This window comes from Bos taurus, chromosome 1 (genome assembly GCF_002263795.3).
Source record: "Bos taurus isolate L1 Dominette 01449 registration number 42190680 breed Hereford chromosome 1, ARS-UCD2.0, whole genome shotgun sequence".
NCBI classification, from domain to species: Eukaryota; Metazoa; Chordata; class Mammalia; order Artiodactyla; family Bovidae; genus Bos; species Bos taurus.
In genome coordinates, this window is record NC_037328.1 from 3,674,615 (window position 1) to 3,680,814 (window position 6,200).

A 6,200-nucleotide genomic window follows, 5' to 3' on the forward strand; every position below is an offset into this window, starting at 1 on the left:
GGACCAGAGGAGCTTTCCTGTGAACACAGTTGGTAAACTTTCGGCGATAGATTTTGTGAGACTGAGGCTTACTGACTTGTGAAATGTGTCCAGCTTCCTGCCAGGCTTCTGGGTTGATTACAAATAGTTGAGCTCACCAGGTACTGAGTTGATTTTCAGTTGCTAAGTCAGATCTGACTCTTCACAACCCCATGGACTGTAGCCCACCAGGCTCCTCTGTCCATGGGATTTTCCAGGCAAGAATACTGGAGTGGGTTTCCATTTCCTTCTCTGGGGATCTTCCTGACACAGGGATCAAACACCTGTTTCCTGCAGCTACTGTATTAGCAGGTGGATTCTTGACCAGTGAGCCACCTGGGAAGCTCAGTTGCTCCCTTGAGGGGGAAAAAAAATCAGTATAAATAATTTGCACTTAAAGACTGTTGCATTGTTCTAACACACATTCTTTTGCCATGGTAAAATTCCAGGTAAGAGTAGATTTTCCACTGCCAAGCCAGGGGCTTCTCTTTGCTGCTGGTAGGGACGCAGGCAGCCTTTGCTGGCTCAGGTAGTGGGTTTTTCCCCGTTGTCAGCACCCTCACCTGGATGGCCACAGATGGTCTCCATAGCTGACTCCTTGACTATGGAAATGAGGCCTCACTCTAACTCAGCGTTCTTTAATAATTTCAGGCTATAAATCCATATTCAGAGCGTAATTGTCTAAGTGTGTGATGAAATTAAAATCCCACAAAATAGTACTTAACCCTTTTGCTATTTTTGCTAGGGCTGCCATAACAAAATTCCACAAACTGGATGATGTAAACAACAGTTTATTTTCTCACCGTTCTGGAGCCTGGAAGTTAAGATCAAGATGTGGACAGGTTGGTTTCTTCTGAGGCCTCTCTCCTGGCTTGCACATGACTGCCTTCTAGCTGGTTCCTCACATGGTCTTCCCTCTGTACGTCTGTGTCCTAACTTATAGGCACAGCTGCGTATTGGATTAGGACACAATCTAATGGTCTCATGTTAACTTAATTACCACTTTAAAGACTCTATCTCCAGGACTTCCCTAGTGATTAAGGCTCTGAACCTCCACTGCTGGGCATAGGTTCGATCTTTGGTCTAGAAGCTAAGATCCCACATGCTGCACAGCTGGAAAAAGAAAAGACCTTATTTTTTCAGTGATCATATACAGATGTGAGAGTTGGACCATAAAGAAGGTTGAGCATGAAGAATTGATGCTTTTGAACTGTGGTGTTGGAGAAGACTCTTGAGAGTCCCTTGGACAACAAGGAGATCCAACCAGTCCATCCTAAAGGAGATCAACCCTGATTCATGGGTCATCAGAACGACTGATGCTGAAGCTGAAGCTCCAATACTTGGCCACCTGATGCAAAGAGCCACCTTACTGGGAAAGACCCTGATGCTGGGAAAGATTGAAGGCAAAAGGAGAAGGAGATGACAGAAGATGAGATGGTTGGATGGCATCACCAACTCAACGGACATGAAGTTGAGCAAACTCTGGAAGACAGAGAAGGACAGTGAAGCCTGGCGTGCTGCAATCCATGGGGTCACAAAGAGCTGGACACGGCTTAGGGACTGCACGACAACAATAACAATCTCTGAATATAGTCACTTTCTGAGGTACTGGGGTTTAGAACTTTGACACATGAGCTTTGAAGGGACACAGTTCCCTCACAACACTCTCTGCATGGATGCAGCACCATCGGTTATTTTCTATTCTGTTCCGTGTTCCAAAAATACATAATGAGATGCTCTAAAATTTGACTTCACAACCCACTAATGAGACACAAGCCAGAATTTGAAAAACACCATTTAACATGTTGGCGTTACTCTATGGTCTTATGACTGGCAAATAAAACCTTGAAAAGGAATCAGAAAGCATAAACCCTCAGATCCTAATGGAGATCCTTGCCTGTCCTCAGGGAGCAGTGAAAAGAGCAAATGCTTTGGGTAAGTCACCCCCAAATAGAAATCCCAGGTTTATCACTCACCGGGCAGACTTCATCCAACCAGAGAGACCACTGAAACGTTCAGCCTTCCTTTCTTCCTGATTTCATGAGTCCAAGATGGTGAACTCTGAGATCCTGATTCCAGAATTAAATGTTGGTCCTGCTATATCCTTTGATCTCCCCGGAAACAATCACACAGCTTATCAGCAGAATGGGGCAGTACTTCATCAAGGGAAATTGTATTCCTCATCCACAAAAATTCTCCCATAAATCAGAAACTTTGTTTTCTTCAGGTCTCCTTTATAGCTATTCCTCTGCCCCATGCCTCAGAGAACTTGGTTTCCTATTATATAAAGGAGTTCCTATAATTAGTCTTTCTAATTTGAATTATTTTTTAAAAGGATTGTTAACATCTTTACCTTTTTTTCAATTTAATTCCCAGTGAATTAATTCTAAGTGAATTTCTTTTGTGCATAATTAGGTTTTTTCTTTTGAAAAAAAAAAAGCCTTTAGGTATTAAAAAAAGATGAGCTGGTTATTAAATATGAATTTAAATTCTTGCCACCTACATCTCAATCTTCAGTGAAGTTTCTTGGGCCCTCCCCTACATCAAATAATCCTGCTCGCCAAGAAAGGCGGACAGGTGCGACACATTAAGATGAAGCTGTGAGATATTCCCAGGAGAAGTTAGGTGCACAGGACAGACCTGAACTGGAAACCTGCAGGTTAAGAGAAAAGGGCAAATCAGAGACAAGCACCCAGAAAAAGCAACGTACACAAGAGAACCTCAAGGAAGCTCTAATGTGGACAGAAAAGAAATCCGGACACCGTGGTGCCCTGAGCTGCTAGGACAGCAGATGCTTTCACCAAAGCCCACGGTGGAGCATTTTCCACTTTCTGGCTGAGGAAGGGAGGTGACAGGTGCATTTGAGGAGAAGATGATGTCAGCACCATTTTTAAGAACAGAAAGGCTACCTGTGGTAGCTAAGATAGAAAGCGTTTCTTAGCCACCTTTTGATTGTGTGTATCTTCCTCCTTCTCCATCTTCATCCACTTCTTTTCTCTACAGTTCCACTCCATTCTCTCATTCCTCTACCCCATTTCTAAAATTTTCTTTTCTTTCTCTCTTAAGTTTTCCATTTCCTTCTCCTTTCTAAAGGCATCTTTAAGCATTGCTGCTGCTGCTGCTGCTAAGTCGCTTCAGTCGTGTCCAACTCTGTGCGACCCCATAGATGGCAGCCCACCAGGCTCCCCTGTCCGTGGGATTCTCCAGGCAAGAACACTGGAGTGGGTTGCCATTTCCTTCAATGCATGGAAGTGAAAAGTGAAAGTGAAGTTGCTCAGTCGTGTCCGACTCTTAGCAACCCCATGGACTGCAGCCCACCAGGCTCCTCCATCTGTGGGATTTTCCAGGCAAGAGTACTGGAGTGGGGTGCCATTGCCTGCTACACTCCACCTAAGCCCTTAACCCTCATTCACACAGTTCGGCCCCATGATGTGGAATTTAAGGCATCAGAGGCGTTTGACTTGGATTCCAGATTTTGTGGTACACATACTGCTGTGCTATGCTACACATTGGTCCCTACTGTCTGAGAGCTTACGTCTACAATAGACAATATGTAGTGGTCAGCTTTTGCTGAGTAACAAACAATCCCCCAAACTTCAGAGGCCTCTTGCATCAAACTTTGATTTCTCACTCCTGTTGTAGGAGGGCTGCAGGTCAGCAGTGCCCTTGCTACAGGTGGCAGGATGGCTTTAGGTCAGCTTCACGTGCCATCTCACTCTGGGACCCAGAAAGGAGGAACAGCCCCATGCCTCATGCAGTTCTCTTGCAGAGGGCAGGAGCACAAGCTGCCAAGCCAAACCACATAACTGCACCTAAAGCTTCTGGTCTGAAGTGGCCTCAGTCATGTTCGCTCACGTTCCATCAGCTATGACAAGTTGTACGGCTGAGTCTATCAGTATGTTCCACCTCCAGGGAGGGAACAAATAGTTGTTGCTAAAACTAGACCTACAAGTGTGTGGACATATGAACAAGCAGAAGATTGGTACCATGCAAGGGCAGACATCCAGTAGCTGATGATTAATGAGTCAGTATTTTCACCAATCTGGGTGACTGTCTTCAAAATTAAGGTATTATGTTCTGGGTAAAAAAAAAAAAAAAAGAAAGATTAATTGTGATTATTGTAGAAAGTTTGGAAAGTATGGAAGTAAAAGAATAAACAGTATAGAAAAACTATAATTACCCAGACACAATTTTAGTGCATCTCCTTCAGGAATTTTATCTAGAAGTGGGTGTGAGGGAGAGAGGACAGTTAAACTGTGATTAAACTTTAGAGTGGGCTTCCCTTGTGGCTTAGCTGGTAAATGATCTGCAATGCGGGAGACCTGGGCTCAATCCCTGGGTTGGGAAGATCCCCTGAAGAAGGGAAAGGCTACCCACTCCAGTATTCTGGCCTGGAGAATTCCATGGACTGTATGGTCCATGGGGTTGCAAAGAGTCGGACACAACTGAGCAACTTTAGAGTATATCTCACTTTTCTTTATTAGTACCATGTGCCTTTCCTCATGTCAGTAAAAATCTATCATAAATCTCATACTAAATAAATGTGCTACTTTTATAATGTAGAAACAGTTTGGGCTTCCCAGATGGCACCCGTGGTAAAGAACTCACCTGACAATGCAGGAGTCGTAGAGGCTCAGGCTTGATCCCTGGGTCAGGAAGATCCCCTGGAGGAGAGCACGGCAACCCACTCCAGTACGCCTGCCTGGAGAATCCCATGGAGAGAGGAGCCTGGTGGGCCAGAGTCCAAAGAGCCGAAGAGAGTCAGACACGCCTGAGCACACATGCAATGACTAACTATATTGAGTATTTTTTCCAAGTGTTTATTTTCCATCCATTGATCTTTTGGGTGAAGTATCTGTTCACATTTTTTTTGCCCACCCCAAAATAGTTTACTTTCTTCTTAATGAATCTTGAGCTTTCTTTATATATTCTGTATACAAGTTCTTTATCAGAAATAGGATTTGAAAACATTCTCCCCAGTTGTGAGTTGTTTTTTCATTCCCTTACAGCGACTTCTGAAGAACAAAAAATTAGTAATTTTTTAAAAATTGAGAGACTTCCCTGGTGATCCAGTGGTTAAGACTCCACATCTCCACTGCAGGGGGCACAGATTTGATCCCTGGTCAGGGAACTAATATCCCACACTTGTGAAGCAAGTGTGAGATGAGTCCTCCTGTGGTTTTGATTTGCCCTCCCCTGATGATTAGTAACATTGAGATTTTTTTTTTCATCCACCTGTTGCACATTTGTTTGTCTTCTTTGGAAAAATGTCTATTCAAACCCTTAGCCTATTGTTTCATTGGGTTATTAATTTTTTCAGTATTGAGTTATACAAGTTCCTTATACATTTTGGAGATTATCCACGTAGAAGATATGTGCTTTGCAAATATTTTCTCCAACTTCATGTGTTGCCTTTCTATTTTGTTGATTGCTCCTTTTGCTGTGAAGAAACTTTTTAGCTTAATGTAGTCTTGCCTGGTTTTGTTTTTTTTGTCTGTGCTTTTGATATCATTTTCATAAAATCATTGTCAAGATCCATGTTGTGATGCTTATTCCTTTTGTTTTCTTCTAGGAGTTTCAGAGCTTTTGATCTTATGGTTAAGTGTTTCATCCTAGTTTATTTTCTTACATTATGTATGAGTACGTTTTCTTTCATTTGCATGTGGATATTCAGTTATTCCAATGATGTTGAAAAAACTAAAACATTCTTAATTTTGATGAAGTCTGACTTAACAATTTTTCTTTCGTGGATCATATTTTAGGTGTTTTGTTCTTTTTTACTCTGTATTATATAATACTTTCTTATTCTGTGAACTTTTATTTACTTTATTTTGTTTTATCATTACTTTGATAATGTAAATTACTTTGTTGATGCTCGATGTGCAGTGTTAAATCAGCCTTGCATTCCTTACAAACCTCATTTAGTCACAATATATTATTCCTTTTACGTATTGTTGAATTCAATTTGCTAAAACTTTTTACTATTTTCTTCTTTTTTTATTGACATACAGCCACTTTACAATATTATATTAGTTTCAAAGTATACAATATAGTGACTCAAAAATTTTATATAGGTTATATTCCTTTTAGAGTTATTATAAAGTATTGGCTATATTCCCTGGGTTGTACAATATATCTTTGTAGCTTATTTATTTTATGATAGTACTTTGTACTTCTTAAGC